Source organism: Eurosta solidaginis, chromosome 5 (assembly GCF_040869045.1).
Source record: "Eurosta solidaginis isolate ZX-2024a chromosome 5, ASM4086904v1, whole genome shotgun sequence".
NCBI lineage: Eukaryota > Metazoa > Arthropoda > Insecta > Diptera > Tephritidae > Eurosta > Eurosta solidaginis.
Genome location: NC_090323.1, coordinates 128240950 through 128258605, shown reverse-complemented (window position 1 = coordinate 128258605; position 17656 = coordinate 128240950). Strand labels below are relative to the sequence as shown.

The 17656-nt window shown below is 39.3% G+C and overlaps 1 long non-coding RNA gene across 1 annotated transcript; it reads right to left on the bottom strand.

Annotated features, from left to right (window-relative positions):
- Positions 1–2484: 2484 nt before the first annotated feature.
- On the bottom strand, positions 2485–17230 carry LOC137253818 (uncharacterized). Its single transcript, XR_010953895.1, has 4 exons — positions 16767–17230; positions 16466–16694; positions 3104–3284; positions 2485–3033 (listed from the first exon to the last, which is right to left on the bottom strand). It is a non-coding gene; the product is annotated as an uncharacterized lncRNA (long non-coding RNA).
- Between the last annotated feature and the right edge of the window lie 426 nt (positions 17231–17656).

Here is a 17656-nt window from a genome sequence, read left to right as displayed (position 1 = left end):
GCTTTTGAATGGAAGAAGGAGCAAGAAGTGGCTTTCCAAACATTGAAGGAGCGTTTGTGCACTGCCCCAATGTTAGCATATCCGATTCCAGGAGCAACATTTATTCTAGATACAGATGCGAGTGGATATGCTATAGGAGGCGTTTTATCACAACTGGTCGATGGACAGGAAAAGGTAGTTGCATATTACAGCCGCTCGATTGAAAAACCAGAGAGGAACTACTGCGTTACGCGGAGAGAGCTGTTGGCATTGGTAGAGTGCATTAAACATTTTCACAAATACCTCTACGGCCAGTTCCGTAATCCGGAAGGACAATTGGCACGGTGGATCGAGCGACTACAAAGCTATGACTTTTCCATTGAGCATCGAAAAGGTAGTACCCATGGAAATGCTGATGCAATGTCACGAAGACCATGTAGTTTGGAATGCAAGCACTGTTCAAAGGCCGAGGCTAAAGAAGACATTATAGATGTCCGGCTAATGACTATAACGTGTACGGATGAATGGGACAAGGAACAACTAAGGAAGTGTCAGGTAGAAGATACAGATCTGTCATATGTTATGCAAGGGCTAGAGCGAAACGAAAGACCAAGCAGAGAGGAGATGTCAGCAGAGAGTCCCATTGCGAAGTCATATTGGGCACAGTGGAACAGTTTATAATTGATATCCGGTTGCTTGCATCGAGTATGGGAGAGTGAGGATGGTCAGTGTAAGAAGAAACTGATAGTTGTTCCCAGAAAGAGGATTCCTGACGTGCTCAGCGAGCTGCACAATGGTCCAAGTGGAGGTCATCTTGGAATCACGAAGACACTCGAAAAAATTAAGCAGAGATTCTATTGGGTTGGTTGCCGTCAGTCGGTCACCGAGTGGATTGCCAATTGCGAGGTATGCAACAGAGCGAAAGGGCCCAAAACCCGAAGTCATGGCCAGATGAAGCAGTATATTTCAGGTGCACCCTTTGAAAGGATCGCCATGGATGTCGCAGGTCCATTTCCTACTAGCAACCGCGGAAACAAATCCGTACTGGTGGTTATGGATTATTTCAGTAAATGGCCAGAGGTATACCCAATCCCAAACCAAGAAGCAGAAGTGGTTAAAAACGAATGGGTTGCAAGGTATGGTGTACCAATTGAGTTACATTCTGACCAAGGCAGGAATTTTGAATCAGCTGTGTTCCAAGAAATATGCAAGAAGTTGGGCATTCGAAAAACACGGACAACTGCATTGCATCCTCAGTCCGATGGTATGGTGGAACGTTTCAATAGAACATTTGAGGAGCATTTAAGGAAAGTAGTAGACAAGTACCATAAGGACTGGGATACACACATATCATTATTCTTGATGGCCTACCTATCGGCAGTACATGACACAGCGGGCCAAACTCCCGCAAAGGTAATTTTTGGCAATGACCTTCGACTGCCAGCTGATTTGAAGTATGGAGAGGATGCGGAGAGGAATGTCAAGAAATCCACTGATGTCTTGGAAGAAGAGCTGAGAGAGATACACGATCTGGTAAGGCAACGAGCAAAGATTATGAGTGACAAGATGAAAGCGAGGTACGTTAAAGCAATTAATTCGGAAGGGTTTCATTAAGGATATTTGGTGCTACTATACAACCCACAACGAAAAAAAGGTTTGTCCCCGAAATTGCAGTGTAACTGGGAAGGCCCATACAAAGTTGTAAAACGGATCAACGATGTAGTGTACCGCATACAAACCACTACCAAACCACAAACCAAAATGAAAGTGGTTCATTTGGAAAGATTAGCAGCGTTTAGATCGAGAGATTTGTCTGATCGGGACGATCAGACTTAGGTGGAGGGCAGTGTCACGGATATTAGCATCACTAAGCTATACCATCACTAAGGCCATGCTAAGCAGTATTTACGTCAATTATCAAATCAAGTATACACATATATAAGGCAGCCCAGAGAGATGTCACACACAGATGCATTTACTTATACGCCTATGTGTACTCGAGAGACTGTAAACTACAAACATTCACATCAATAATTTAATCATTATGTATCTACATAAACGAATAAATAATTGCGTCTACACATATGTATGTACGTATACGAGCAGTGGAGCGGCAATGCACAAACACGTGCATATATCTTATCTGAGTTGTCACAAGAGAGGGCAATAATTTGTGCATGTAGTTGTGGCTGGCGATTTTGTAGCCGAAACTACTAGTAAGTTCTGGAATGGAAAAGCCTAGAAGTATGCAATAAGAAATCAAAAAGTATAAAAGGCGCGACAGTAAAGGCGAGGAGTTTGAGTTTGATTTGAGTGGTCAAGCAGTTACGACTAAGACGATATCTAGCGAGCAATAGCAGTATTATTTTGAATAGTGGAGTTTCATTTGAGCTATCAGTTAGGTTATTAAGCTATTCGTTACACAGTTTGAGTGTTATTGTGAAGTATTTTAATAAAGGCCATTTTTCCATTATTCAATATTGGAGTTATTTATTCAACAGTTTAGCGATACGAACCTAGCAAAAGGGCAAATAAGAGGAATTTGCAGCAAATTCGTTACAATATTGATATTCGGGCGAATAAACAAATGGACCACTTATAATTGCACACCTGATGTGCATTCGTATACATATGTTGCATATGTGAAACATATAACGGTGTACCAGTGGCTTGTTATGCAGCTGACGCGGGATGAAGCATTGGATTTTGTGTTGCAAAGTAGGCGACATATGTTGGTGTTGATGGATGCGCATATTGCGGATATGTTGGTGGTTCACTAGTCATTAATTGTTTAGAAGTTTCAAATTGTTGCGATTGTTGTTGTTGTTGCTGGCTGATGATGTGGTGTTAACTTTTGTTGTACAATTTATTCGGGTGCTTGCACATATTGTTGGTGATGTTATGGTGCTGGAAAACCTTCCGATATTGAAAGTCCTTGATTAGTGTAATCCCCACGTAGTGAACTACTCCTGTGACCGCGTCCGCGGTAACTATTACATCTGAAGGCGCTTAAGTTACAGGCAGAGCTGACATCACTTATATAACCGGTTGACTCTAAAGTAAAAACCGAAACAAAATATTAGAATAAGTGTTTATGAATAACATATTTAAAATAAGCTCTTACAACAACGTGATCAGCGGCTACATCCCCGTGAAAGTAGTGTGGTGTTCCTCCTTGTATAAACGTAGGTACTGGATGTGCTCAACCGTGCAGTTTTCTTCTAATTTGAGCAAATGTATGTTCTTACAGCCACAGCTGGAATATTTGGGATATTTCTATCCGCACATCGTCAAAATCAAATTACCTAGAATGAAAAAGAAACATATAAGTAAGAATAGATTAAAAGTTTTTAATATAAGCCGAAAAGTGTTCCATAAATAGGGCTCCACAATTAGCTCTTCTCTGAGAGGCCAAAGGCACAAGAGAAATTTCAGATAACTAGTATCAGGACCTGGTAAAGTAACTTCAAATGAACCTCCACCATGCCTATGCATCTTCCGATGGCAGGGGTACCCAAAGATACTTTGCTGTTGCATTCATAGAGTAAATAAAATTATAACAAGGAACAATTGATTGATGTTACGAAGTAAATTAGACGTGTTGCAATAAAAAATAAATACAGATGACTGTTTAATCTATTATGCGAAGTTCTTGAATGGATGTTCAAATTGAAAAGGGAAAATTAATGCTAAAATTGCTTTCTCCGACCAACCCGGGAATGAATTGATATGACTACGCCTATCCTTCTTTAGCAGCAGTGCCGTGCACCAGTTCTGTTTTGGACAGGAAAATAAACGTTTGGTTGTCTCCAAGTTGATCATATGATACAGAATATACTCGTTTGCTACATCTAATTTTCCCCTCAAATGTGCATATTTTGCACCCTGCTGTCTGGCCGCTCACCCAATAACACCAGGCCCGACGGAACTTGTCTTTTTTTATTGGACGTTGTGATAGCGCACTACCTTCAAGTGGCCCAATGAAACCAGGCTAATCCTGTTCATGTGTCCGCACCCCGTGGGATCGCCGTTAGGCATAACGTAACGGGTGAAAAGGCGATTTAAACGCCACTACTTCGTATGCGCATTTCTCTGCGCTCCCTTTCGGCATGCATCAATTTCGTCATTACTATAAAGGCCATCTTGCTCACAGTAATCCAACAATCTATTTGTCCGCAAATTCGTGGAACTAAATTACTAATGGAAGGTTCCTCTCAAAAAACTGTTTACGGACAGTCTTTCTCCGTGAAAACGAGGGCAGTGAAACATTACATGTTCTGCGCTTTCCAATTCGGACGTTCAGCTTGGACAGAAAGGATCCTACTCTATCCCACCCTTATGTAGATATTCCTTGCAGCCCCCGTGCCTGCTCAATATCTGTGTGAGATGGTAATTTAGTTCGCCGTGTTTGGGCTCGTACCATTCCGCTATATTCCTGACTAGCATGAAGGTCCAGCGCTCTTTTCTCGAATCTTCCCACCTAACTATTGTTAGTGACCTTGCGCTTTTCTTAGCATCTTCAGATGATCGGCTGAATCCAATGCCATACAGATCGGCCATTTCACCTGACAGTAGATCTACTGGGATTTTCCTGGATAAAACATGGATCGCGTCGTCGGAACATCACATGCTATTCGTATAGCAGTATTGCGGTAGGCTGCTAGTATATCATTTTGGTGGACCATTTTAAATCTGTGCCATACTGGTGCTGCATATAATATTATAGAGCTGGTTACGTTGGATAATAGCTGACGGGTAGCTTCGCTTGGGCCGCCGATGTTGGGCATTATTAGCGTTAGGGTTCCACTAACTCTAGAAACTTTCTCCCCCACCGCCCTTAAGTGCTCCCTAAAAGTTAGTTTTGAGTCAATGATTGCTCCCAGATATTTCAAGGAGAGCTTTGAATTTATTTGATAATCTCCTATGGTTAGGACCAACTCATCCACAGTCCGCTTTGAGCTCATCAGAACCACTTCTGTCTTATTGCTAGCCATCTCCAGCCCCATGTTCGTCGACCATTCCTTTATTCTTCCCACGGCGTCATTACATAATGCTTGGAGCAGATCAAGTTTCTTGGCCACTGCTACTACGACAATATCATCTGCATAGACGACAATTTCCGTGCCTCCGGGAAGGCCGATTTGTTGCACCCCGTCATACATCTCACTCCACACCGCCCGTGGTGTTGTGCTTTCTTAGTCCCTCATCCGTATCAAAAGGGAGTACTTTGTCGCTTAGATAGCTACAAATTATTCGGTGCAGGTACGGAACTTGTCTTGGGACACCCAAAGTGCACTCACGCTTCTCATGGCTCCAGCGGGATAGCGGCTTCCTAGAACTTGAGCCACTTGCTGCGTCTAGATCTGACAGCTGACAGCTGGAGTCTTAGCCTGGCAAGCGCAGGGCACGAGCACAGAACGTAGTCGATCGTTTCCTCCTCCAACCCGCACTTCCTACATCTGCTATCACTGACCAAGCCTAATTTAAAGGCATGTGACGCCAGAAGGCAGTGTCCAGTAAGAATACCCGTCATGAGTCTAGTCTGCAGTTTAATGATAATGAAAATATAAGAATCAGTGTTTATGAATAACATATTTTAATTAATCTCTTACAACAACCTGATCGGAGGCTACATCGCCATGTAGGTAGTGTGGTGTTCCACCTTGTATAAACGTAGGTACTGTATGTGCTCAACCGTGCAAATTGGCATTAGCAGTAACATTATTTACATAAACATAGTTTGGTATTTGTGCAGGCCTCAATATAGCATACATTGGTCCAGTTCGGTGTGCACCAGCCACTGGTACAAACACTTTTGAAAGCATAGCTTTCATATAGGATGGATGTCCAGCAGTGCTCCGGTTGTGCCAATATGTAATGGGCTGCTCGGTCTCTTGGTACGGCTGTATAGGTATAGGCGGGTGCAATGTATTACCAGTCTGCTCAAGATCGTATGGTACATAGGTGTCTCGAAGACGCCAGAGGGGATTGGAGCCAGAGTTTTCGGACCCGGAGCCAAATTATCAGTACCTCTAAAAGCACATCCGAGCATTTTCCAAGCGGAAGTATTCGCCATAAGTTAGTGCGCTAAGCTGAAACTTCAGCGCTGATACCCCAATGAAACAATTGCCATACTCAGTCAGACAGTCAATCCCCACTAAAGGCATTTGCGGCGTTCGAAAGAAAGTCAGCACTGTTCCTTCAGTGCGTAGAAAAGCTGAATCAATTAGGAGCACACAACGTAGTACTGTTGCCCAGGGCCCTAGGCCACAGGGGAGTAGAGGGTAATGAGCAGGCGGACTCAGTGTTTAATTTGTTGCGTCTCTCCCACAAATTTTCGACCTCCCAGCAGATCCTTGCAGAGGGTCTGCGCCATACTCTCCTCTTCCGGGAAAGTATCGACCCCAATCCGGGTCCTCCTGACCCCGGTACTAAGAAATGGGTTTGCTGCGTTTGCCGGAAAAGAATCTTTTTAGGACGGTCATATATATAAGGGCCTGAAATATTTCAATGAACTTCCTAATCACATAAAAAGTAGTAATAACTTCAATACTTTTAAAAAAAGTTGATTGGATCATTGTAAAACCCTTCCAATAAGATAAAGTTTTCTCCTCTTATTTTGTACATGATATACCTGATACTGGAGCGCGAAAAGGGAATGGTAATATTGGAAGCAGCAAAATACAATGCATCCGGCCCTATGGAAAAACACTCTGAGCAATCGTTGATGAAAATAACAAAAAAAAGAGGACCAAGGATACTACCTTGAGGAACCCCAGAGGTAGCTCTATATGAAAATGAATTTAGGCCATCAACAACAACATAGTTAATTCTATCTATTAGATATGATTTTACCCATGACAAGAAAGTAGAATGAAAGCCAAAATTTTCAAGTTTTTTAATTAATAAGTCGTGAGACACTCTATCAAAAGCTTTTGACAAATCAGTATAGATTGTATCTACCTGAAAGCCCTCAACAAAGGCTGAAAAAACAAAAATTAGAGAAAACAGTCAGATTAGTGACCGTAGATCTGCCCGGTATAAAACCATGTTGAGTATACGAAATATAGGGCTTGATAGCAAATGACAATTTAGAGCTAATGATTATTTCAAATAATTTAGCAATATTAGTAATTTTAGAGATGGAACGATAGTTCGAAACCAGATTCTTACTCCCACTCTTAAAAACTGGATAACAGAAGTCAATTTCCATTCATCTAAAAAATTACCTGACCCAAGAGACAAATTAAACAACAAAAGTAGCGGATACACTATAGATGACGTGCATTGTTTGAGAAAAAAAGCAAAGATATTATGAGCATCTAATTGCTTGGAGCATTTTAGGTCTTTTATAGCTGCGAAAATATCATCCTCAGTTAAAACTAGGGAGCCAAAATCAAGCGAAGAAGCTAATTGCCCAGCACTAGAAGTATCAATCTGAACACAATTATCAACAAAATTAGACTTAAAAAATTCAGCAAACAGATTTGCCCTTTCATTAGCGGTGCTTGCACTCATGCCATTGTGAGACACTATGGACGGAATAACTGACGAAGAACGTTTTGACTTTACAAAACTCCAAAAGGCCTTGGGATTAGATTTAATATTCATTTCAAACCCGAGTAAATAATTTTTATAAAGAAATTTATTTAGACAGTTAAACTCAGTCAAGTATTTCTCATACATTACTCTGTGCTGCAAATTACCAGAACATTTATAAAGCTTATGTAATTTATTGCGAAGATTCTTTAATTTTTTTAAGCTCCGATTACGCCAAGGTAGTTTATGGACCCTTGGCGGTAAACGTGGAATATTTCCGAAAGATATACTACTTATTTTACTCTTAAAAATGTCAAAACAATCAGTTAGAGACCGATCTGCGAATAGGGTTGGCCGATTCTCACTTAATATTAGATCATTAAAAAGATCAAAATTACACCGCGAGTAATCGAATTTAAGCATCGAGTCAGTGCAAAGATTTGGATATTTATAAAACTCAAGTTCCAAGATAAGTGGAATGTGGTGTTTATCAGTCACCGATAAAGGAACCTCAGACTTATACAATTGAAATTTTAAATCAGGACTAATGAAAATAAGATCCAAAATCCTGCTCAACTCATTTAGAAAATCATTAATTTGCATTAATTGTATACCAAATAACCCATCAATTACGCATATTTCACTACACCTATTCACATTACTTGGAATAAGCATATCTTCATCAGCAATAGTAGACCCGCAATTTTATTTAAATTAAAAACACCCAATACACAGAGTTGCACATTATCATTGGGGAGATTTAAATTTAAAATATTATCAATATGATCAAAATACAAATTATCAGAGCTATTAGGAGGAATATAAGAAACACAAATGAAAAGCAAATCATCACCATTCGAAATTGACACACACAATTGTTCAATACAGGAATCAATATTACTTAAAGTTACATCAGCAGAACATATAATGGACTTTACTGCTATCAAAACACCTCCCCCACGCATAGTATTCGTTGCCACACCATCTCTGCCTCTTCGAAAAACAGAATAAAAGCTCCTATTAAAGAACTCCTCACTGCAGAATTCAGCATTATACTAATTTCACACAGACGGCTTATTGATTAATAAAGGCAATTTTCTACATTAAGACGCTTATTGAGCTCAATCTTCCCTACAAAATTCGAATCTATTATTATTTCATAAGAAGCTAATCGAATGCCTAATGAAGTCAAAAGCACAATGCAACTCTGTTGGCAGCGTTCCGCTTCCGTTTCCGTTTCTTAGTTTTCAAAGCAAATGTCATTGTCTACATGGCGGAACGATACAAGGTGGCCACATCGAGCATCTGATTATAACCTTTTTTATTCGATTTGATACATCAACTACCGGCGCAGTACGATTTTGACATTTGTCCATCGAATTTACAAGTACATGGAATTTTTTTGTTTGTAGGTATGTCAACATGCTCCCACCTTGTATCGTTCCGCCATGATTGTCTGTCTCATCCTTCATACTAATCGAGCAGTTACTTCTGTGTGAAAGCAAAAAATTTACGATTTCATTAGCAGGTGAAATGAGATCATTAAGTTTCTGTGTGAAAACAGTATTAAGCCATGTCTCTACCAACACGATGACGTCATAATCACATTGAGATGTAGCAGCATAAATAGAATTGGCTTTTGTTCTCATACCAGATATATTTTGATAATAAATTTTGAGATTTAGATTAAGATGAATATTACGAATTCGCTTATTATGACTGTTAGTAAAATTCCCAATTATAAGAATTGATTTACTTCGACAACACTGACAAAATTGTAACACTTTTCTCTCTTCTATATTTCACCTTACATTTTATATGAGTTAGTTGCTGTTAATAAATCGTGCGATGCACATCTAATGTTTGAGTGCGTGTTTAACTTTATTTCGTAGGTTTACCCCAACAATGGTTATGGGCCCAGACGGGATTCTGTTTCAATAAAAGCGTTTTAAAGTTATTGACGCGGTAAATGTTTTTTGTAATACTACCGAAATGAGTTCCGGGCTATATCAAATTGAAAAACTAGATGAAAGCAACTATGATGGATGGAAAATTTTGATCAAATCCGTGTTAGTGCATTGCGATTTATGGGGCTATGTGTCCGGTGAAAGTGTCGAGCCAACTGAGCAGGTTGCTGCAGAAAAATGGAAAAAGTTGGACGGAAAAGCATTAGCTACATTGCTTTTGTGCATAAAACCGAGTCAATTACTGAATGTGAAAAATGCTAAAACTTCGAAAGAAGCATGGGAAAAATTGGCTGCAGTTCATGCACCTAGCGGTCCAGCGCGGAAAATTACAATTTTCAAGTCGTTGGTCAACTTGAAAATGGGTGAGGAAGACCCCATGGCAGAGCATTTAAACAAATTTTTTGATCTGTTCGAGAAACTTGTTGAGTTGGACATAAAGTTGCAAGACGAATTACTTGCAATTGTTATGCTTTCCAGTCTGCCGAAAAGCTATGAAAATTTCATTGTTGCGATCGAGTCTCGACACAGCTTGCCAAGTACAACTGTACTTAAAACCAAATTATTAGAAGAAGAAAAAAGGCGAAAATCTGAGTGTGTGAGGTCCGAATCCAATGAGGTTGCATTTTTTGCGAATAAGTTCCGCAATCAGTCTCATCAACAACGGCAAGCGCAACAACAAAACAGAACATTCAAGGGCAAATGTTATAAATGTCATAAGAGAGGGCATTGTGCCTCGTCTTGCAAATCAAGTAACATAAGCAAACCGAGTGTTAATTGCGCTATGCTCAATGCCTCTCAGCATCGAAATAAGCTGAACAAGTCTGTTTGGGTTTTGGACAGTGGATCGTCGTGTCACATGAGTTGTGAAAAATCGTCTTTCACTCAATTTTCCGAGCATCGTGAGAAGATAGAGTTAGCAGGAGATAAGTTCATTTACTCCGAAGGTATTGGTGTTGTACGCGTAGAGACGAAGTCTAGCACAATTATCTTACATGATGTACTTTATGCTCCGCAACTCAAATCTAATTTCCTATCAGTGAGCAAGTTTACAGCGAATGACTGTAAAGTAGAATTTGGCAAAGAGACTGCAAGAGTGATGACACTTCAAGGTGTAGAAGTATTGCGAGCGAACAAAAATGGTGATCTCTTTATATATGAAATGCAATCAAATAATTTGTGCTTTGCGACAGCAACAAATAATTACATTAAAGCTTTTAAATGGCATAGAAAGTATGGGCATTTGAATATTAAAAGCCTGGAGCAGTTGTCAAAGAACAATATGGTGCGCGGAATGAGCATAAAACCATTGGAAAAATTTGAATGTGACATTTGTTTAAAAGGCAAAATAAACTCATTGCCGTTTGCAAAAAATTATGATAAATATAGTAAAAGTGTTTTAGAAATCATTCATAGCGACGTTTGTGGTCCTATGCGTACTCCATCGCTCAGTGGTGCTAAATATTTTGTATCGTTCGTCGATGATTTCACCAGAACAATCTTTGTGTACTTTATAAAGCAAAAAAGTGAAGTGCTTGAAAAGTTTAAGATATTTAAATCTACTGTAGAGCGCGAGACGGGCAATAAAATAAAAATATTTCATTCGGATAATGGCCGAGAGTACGTGAATAATGATTTTTGCAATTTCCTAAAGAAAGAAGGGATTCGCAGGCAATTGACTGTTCCATACACGCCGCAACAAAACGGCATAGCAGAGCGAGTAAATCGAACGTTAGTTGAGATGAGCCGCTGCATGTTGCTTAATTCGAAATTGCCAGAATTTTTGTGGGCAGAATCCATCAATACAGCTGTTTACGTGCGAAATCGTTCGCCGACAAAAATATTGCAAAATATTACACCACATGAGGCATGGACTGGCCGTAAGCCAGCTGTTTCTTACTTCGAGATATTTGGCGCAAAAGGCATTGTTTTGAACAAATTTCCGCAAAAATCTAAGTTCTCGGCAAAAGGAAGAGAATGTTTCATGGTGGGCTATGCAAGTGAAGCAAAGGCATACAGGTTATATGACCCGAAGCAACGAACAGTAGTGATTGCACGTGATGTAAAATTTTTACAAGGTGAGCGTTCCGAGGCGGTAGCTGATTTCACACCAAATGACAGTACGACCGAAGTACCAGCAGTAAATAGCAAAAAGGAAGTAAGTGAATGCACAAACGACGCTAATAGTTCAGTATGCACAGATTTTGTAAATTCTGAAGAATGCGATACGACCGTCCAAGCCGAGAATACTGAAAATAAAGATGAAGTACTTCCAAAGGCAAGTTACACTGAAGCCGAAAACATAAAAATGAAACTAAGACCACGGAAGCCGTTAAGCCCACAAGTAAATTTAATGAAAACTGATAATCCTTTAACAGTGGAAAATGCAATGCAACGAGAAGATGCAGACAAGTGGAAGTCTGCTATGCAGTCTGAATTTCAATCCCTTATACACAAAAACACGTGGACGTTAGTCGATTTGCCAAGTGGTCGTAAAGCAATAAAATCAAAGTGGGTGTTTAATGTCAAACGTGATAAAGATGGCGTTGCTGTTCGCTACAAGGCACGCCTAGTAGCTAAAGGTTGCAACCAAAAATATGGCGTTGATTTTCAAGAAGTCTTTTCACCAGTAGCGAGATATTCTTCAATTCGCTTGGTATTAGCGCTCGCTGCAGAATACAATTTGTTCGTACATACCATGGATGTTGCTACGGCATACCTTAATGGAAAGTTAGATGAAGAGATATTTATGGTGCAACCAGAAGCATTCGTTGACAAAGATAACCCAAATAAAGTGTGCAAATTGAATAAAGCATTGTACGGTCTTAAGCAATCAGGACGACAATGGAATGAAGAACTTAATATTGCACTTATGAAACTGAATTTTGTAAAGTGCAACGGGGACGCGTGTGTGTACGTTAAAAATGTTCCAGGCGAAGTAGTAATCGCTGCAGTTTATGCCGACGATATATTGATTGCATGTTCGTGTGTCGATATGCTTGAAGAAATAAAACACCAAATATCTGTGCAGTTCGACGCGGTAGACAAAGGACCCATTGATCAGTTCTTGGGTATGGAGGTTTCTATAAATAGAGACGGTATTCAGATATCGCAAAAGCAGTTAATCCGAGATTTACTTGAAGATTTCGGCATGTCCGAATGCAGAAATTGCTCAACACCTTTAGACCCTGGCGTAAAATTTGAAAGATGCGATGGTGGACCCAATTGTGTATTGGTAGACCAGAAGAAGTACCAGTCTGTCGTTGGTTCCTTAACTTATTTGAGCATTTGTACCCGACCAGACATCATGCATTCAGTTTGCAAACTGGCACAATTCAACAAGCATCCGCATGTCGAGCACATGAATGCCATTAAGCATTTATTAAGGTATCTTAATACAACCCTTAATTTAAACCTTACTTATTTCCAGAGTCGTGAAAAATTAAAAGGATTTGTTGACGCCGACTGGGGTGGAAATTGCGTTGACCGTAAATCATATACGGGCTTTGCGTTCTTTATTGCAGGAGCACCGATTTCATGGGAGAGTAAAAAGCAAGCCACCATTGCCCTCAGCAGTACTGAAGCCGAGTACGTCGCTCTCTCTGCAGACTGTAAAGAACTGGTTTATTTGAGGCGCTTCATAGAAGAGTTGGGTTTCAATGAACTCGTCGAAAATGCTACAGATTTATATGGCGATAACATTAGTGCGCAAAAGTTGGCTAAAAATCCTGTTTTCCACACTCGAACAAAACACATCGACATTAAGGTTCACTACGTTAGAGAAGTAGCAGAGAAGGCGCTTGTAAACATAAAATATTTGCCAACAGAAAAAATGGTTGCAGATATTTTAACTAAAAATTTAAAGAAAATAAAACATAATGAATTTACCTCAAAATTAGGGTTGAAATAAAAATGTAAATTTAGATATATGTACATATGCATATAGGTACGTATTTATATATTTTTTCTTTTCGAGTGAACATAAACTTATATGATCTTTAATGAAATAAGAAGCATATGAATTGAATTGTCCAAGTTTTCTTTTTAAATAAAAACTGTTAACTAATTTTGAGAGAAGGATTGTTAGTAAAATTCCCAATTATAAGAATTGATTTACTTCGACAACACTGACAAAATTGTAACACTTTTCTCTCTTCTATATTTCACCTTACATTTTATATGAGTTAGTTGCTGTTAATAAATCGTGCGATGCACATCTAATGTTTGAGTGCGTGTTTAACTTTATTTCGTAGGTTTACCCCAACAATGACTAACTTGCAGGGTCTCAATTGTATCTATGTTTCCTGCATATTTTGGTCTCGCTTTGGAAAAAACCTAAAAGGTCAACAGACACATTTTTTGGCCACAGAGAAGCATCAAAAACTTTGCTATAGTCAGTAGATAAAACACGTAATTTGAAAGACGTAATTAGCAAAGAGTTAAAGTCAGCATCTCTTTTGATCAGTTTAAAGCAGGCAATTCTTGATGGATCGATGTTGGTATGTTGAGAAATATATTGAATAACGTTATCCTCTTTAACAGACGGCTTAAAACAAGATAAGTGAAGCCATCTATATCGCACGAAAACATCCAAATCAGCAATCACATTAGTACCACTAACAACATTATATGGCTTATCAGCGTTTGATTTAAACGAAATTTTTCTCTGTCCCTGTATGCCAACTTCATTCGATGGAAAACGATCAGCAGCAGAGGCAGCGGCACCAGCAAATGTTTGAGAGATAACACCAATAGAGTTAGCAGCATCATTATTTGTAGTAACACAAGCAGAATTATTATTAACACCCTCAAGTAGAGTAGGTAATTTATTTGTCTCAGCGATCTCAGCAGAATGCACAGGTTCATTGTTTGCAGTCATACAATTAATATTATCATTAGCACCCACAGGTAGAGTAGATAGTGAACTTCTCTCAGCGCTGTCAGCAGAATGCACAAGCAGAGCAGCAGGCGATGGCAGAGGAGATGATTGTTTTTGCATTGATTGAGGTGCGCCAACCTTAGTTTGTGAGCGCGTACGGATTGCATTGTTGGAATCGACAGTAAGCTTAGATTGCCTCTCACTTGCTGTGAGAATTTTAAAGAAATCTTGTAGCATATCAACATTTTTGAGAGCTTTGAATATTTTGGCGCGCGAAAATAAAGCAACACACTTGTCACTTTTATACACAATATTTTTGTTGTTTTTGAGAAAATTAATTGCATTACCCATAATATTAGAGCAATTCACATGAACTTTGTTAGAACAAATGCCACATATTATAGAGTCATTTGGTAAACATTGATTATTGCATTTAAAGCAGTTATCCATTTTTCTCCCCAAAAAGGCGAATGAATTTAGCACACTAAGTAGAAATTATAAAAGCTAAAGTAGCACAAGAGAACACGTCTGTTCGCATCAACAGTCACTCAGATTTTTTTCAGCCGATATTTACTGTTGCTGATGGGAATCACTCGCATTACATCATGAGGAAATACGGCACCTCAGAACACAGCCGTATGAAGCTAAAAAACACAAGCATGTCTTCAGTGAACTCCACAAACAGGCGTCGGACATCCATGCCGGTGATTCCTGTACACAAAGAACAAAACTAGCAGAGGAAGAACGCACCCTCCCAAGGGAAACGCGAGTAGTCACTCTCAACTTCGATCTGGATACCGTAACAGGTTAAACTCTTACTTATCCAGAATCAACCCCGACATACAAAACATTGTCCTGCTTGTAATGTGTCCCCACATGACACCAACCATCTCTTTAACTGTATTGTGGAACAAACGCCTCTAACACTCCTCTCATTATGGTCCACCCCTGTTGAAACAGAAAGTTTCTTTGGACTCCCGTTAGAGGACATTGATGACAATTTGTGATCGGTCGCACCTATTGGATGGGGCGAAGCACTGCTACAACAACAGCAGGCGGACAACACGGAAAGAGAGGCAGTAACTGCATGACCCATCGATCCCGAGCCGTTCCTGCCAGTTGGCTCACAGGGGCATTTATTAGCAGAAGGGAGGGTAAAGAGAGAACACTGGCGCAATATGCCAGGCCTGAGTCAATCTAAGTTACTGTTAGGGGGTTACAGCACAACTCGATATAGGGTATTAATAGGCCTCTCAAAATGATAACTTAAGAACCCTAACGGCTATTCTTACAAGACACTGTAGACTGAACAGTCACATGCAAAAGCTGGGTATAATATCGAACAACACATACCGATTTTGTGATGGATCAGCAGACGGCGGACCATATCCTTCTAAATTGCGGCGCAATTTCAATGCGTAGGGCTAAGTTTATGGGCTCACCATGGCCAGAGCATTCCCATATTTAATTCCTCAAGCCAAGAACACTGCTGGGGTTCATCAAGGAAGTCAGCTAGGATGAGGTGATGTGAAGGAGATGTGCAAGTCACTGTGCAATCCTCAATAAATTATCTATCTATCTACGTTCCGGTAACAAGCACCATTGTGCCCCACCATCTCGGGAACTGTTGATATGACTACATTAAACCTTCTAGGGATTGAACATTAATAATGACCGCAATGCGAAAGTCTGCTAAAATGTATCATTCTCCATGGAATACTCGATATATAACTTTCCACGTTTTGAAACAGTGATGAAAAGAGCAAAATTTACTAAAATTTTAACTGGCTGTGGGTAGTAAGATGTTGATGTCTTCTCTTAACGCAATGTAATGACAACTGCGATGCAGGGAAAATTACAAAAATCTTGCAAATCTACTGATAATAATTAATTAATACCTCCCCTTCTATGCAGTTCTATGCATACATACATATGTATTTTTCTCTCCAAACGCTAATTAAAAAAATTAATTGGTTTTCACATGAACTTCGAACTCTGTCGTATTTGCATTCTTCAGTTGATTATGAACAAAAGCATGACAAATTATCACTAAAAAATTCATACATGTTGCTTATATATTTAATATGGTAGCTAATTTACTTACCCTTTCTGGTGCGATGATTCCTGGACAATCGGGTCTGACTAGACGCGATTTTTTTTTTCCTTAAGAGCGTGCTTAACGCGAACCATATCATGTTATGGCACACCTTGGTGATGCAAACAATCAAAGACATTTCTGCTTCTAATGCTACTAGGATAGCAGCAGCAGCTACCGGTGGCGCCACATAAATAACAGTTGCATGCCGATCAGTTGCCTTTTTTGCTCCGGCTACCTATTCAATTTTAATTCACATTACATTATCTACTATTGCAATTTTTAATCAATACAAATCAATATAAATTACCGAAGCAAATACTGGCAAACCAAGATGCGTAGTTCCACCCTTTTTAGGGAAATGCAGCCAACCAGTTTGGTACCGTATTCCAAAGCATGTTGGTTGTAAAGTACCTTGTATCCTCGTCAAATGACACTTTAATCTGCATTTAATTGTAGATTTCCTCTGATTTTGGCATATTCTGAGCTGAATCGCAACCCGGCAGAGATGATATATATTAGAATAATATAAAATTTTTTTATTATTTAAAAATGTACATACGTATGAATGAAAATCAGAAAGTAAATTATGTTATTTTCGTTGTAAACAATGATATTTTCTCTCCGTTTCAAAGTTTCCCGGAATAATTAATGAACTGTCATTTTGATGACAGCATGAAACGTCGAAGTGTTAGTCGAGAGCGAAAAAAGCTTTGAATGTGTGGGTGAACTAGTTACCACCGTCTTGTAGGGTAGGTAAGAGCGAGAAAGCGAGTAACACGTACACTATTTTGAGAGAGCGTGTGTGTTACTTTTTTCACGACAGCAATGTAAAAGTCATTGAGACGATAATTAGTGACCAAGTTATCGGTGACGATTAAGTAATCGATTAGGTAACGAGTACCTGTCTTGTAGGGCAGTTAAATGCTGTTGGATTTAATTTTTTCATAGTTGTATTTCTCTTGCAGTTGAGTATTTTCTTAAAATGCAAGTGTTTTGAATTCGAAATTAAAACAAGACAGCCTATACAATTTTTGTGATTGTAGCAGCATAAGTGTGACAAAACAAAATTTCAATTTAGGTACATTCGATTATTGAATACAAAAACAAAAACGTTTAAACAGCAATATATCGGCACTCTGATGTTTGGGAATGTACCTAGCCTTTTGCAGCAATATAGGAGTATTACATATATGAAGT